Genomic DNA, 1,642 nt, shown 5'->3' on the forward strand with positions numbered 1-1,642 from the left:
CATATATATACATATATATACATATACAGTATATGTATGTGTGTGTGTAATTTGCTTGTGTCAAAGTGTCTTATTAAATCGATGGTATTAAATGTAGTTTTATCAGTACCACCAGCAGAAATACCAGGTTTGCAGCTGCTCTGATTTTGTATTTTAAAATATTTCTATACTGAGACATTTTGGTAGCATAAATGAAATGGTCTACCTTCTCCTGTTGTGAAAAATTAAAGATAAAATTGATTTTTTATAGTGTTGCCATGTTGTATTTTTGGAGCCAGGAACTGTACACTATGGATGTGCTTTTCAAATATTTGGAGTGAAGAGTATATCTTCCCCTGTAATGTAGTGGAGTAGAGATGTATGAGTATTAGTATGAGGTGTACACTGCATACAGTTCCTTTCTGCATCAGGAGCTGAAAAAGTCACCCTCCCCAATCCTGAAAGCTGCTCACATTTAAAGCAACACATTAACAGGATAAAAAACATCAGTTTCTTTTCCCTTCTCTTTATTTGTTTAGCAAAAACAACATAAGAGACTATCTATGACATGACTCACACTCCCTGGCGGCAGACAGTACTAACAACAGCAATACTTCATTTATTTAATTGTGTCCTCCTCATTCAGTCCATGTCTTTGTGCAGAGATAACAGGATGTCTGCTCACCGAGGACCAGACCCTAAACAGAGCCTGCGTGTCCCGGTGCAGTCCAAACGAAGAATCCTTTCCACCAATACATTTCAACGGTCTAAAAATACATTAGGCATTCAAATAATACATTCTGACAGCTCTGAAGGACACCACTCTGAGCTAAAGGCTCCTTATTCTGGCTGAGTTAGTGGTTCCCTTGTTGAGTTAACACTCCCACGTGGCAAAACAGTTTGCTGGCCGTGGTCTGGTGACATAAACAACAGTTTTTCTTTTCTCTTTTTCCAAGAGTGGCAAGAGTGACATCATAGTTCCAGCCAGGATAAAAAAAATGACCGCTATTCTGCAATCATAATTATGTACAAAATACATATAATCATATTTATTTACAGAACATGTGGAGACAGACAAAGCCTCTCTGGGCTTAACATGAAGATAAACAGCACCTCTAGTGTCAGAAAGACAAAGATGGCACACTGAGAAAAAAAACAAAACAAAACAAAACAGAAAAATAAAACTTGGCACTTGTAAGGATTTCTTTCACATAAACAGAAGACAGAGACATAAAAGTCAGTTTTAGTGGTAAACAATGCAGCGGCCTTCATCTGGCTGGCTTCACGAGTAAAAACAGAAGAGCAGGTGTTGAGCTTCTAGTCCACATCAAACAGTTATAAATAATTACCACCATAGAGAAAGACTAGGGAGAAACAGGTAAGTCTTTATCCAGGCTAAGCTAATGCCTACGCAAACATTGGCATTTGGCATTTTCCAGGCTAATAAATAAGTCTTTCTAAAGAAACATACTGATGTATACTAATATGCTAACATTAGTTCATGTCAAACCTCAGTCAATGCTCAAACGTAGATTTGTGTAGTAACACGGGTATTGTTTGGCTGAGAAAACACCAACAAACTAAGCTAACATTAGCTGCATTTCCATTGCAAATGTGCACAAAACTTTGTCGATATTCTGTTAATGTTGAAAAACACAGTTTC

This window comes from Austrofundulus limnaeus, unplaced genomic scaffold, assembly GCF_001266775.1.
Source record: "Austrofundulus limnaeus strain Quisiro unplaced genomic scaffold, Austrofundulus_limnaeus-1.0 Scaffold26, whole genome shotgun sequence".
Taxonomy (NCBI): Eukaryota; Metazoa; Chordata; class Actinopteri; order Cyprinodontiformes; family Rivulidae; genus Austrofundulus; species Austrofundulus limnaeus.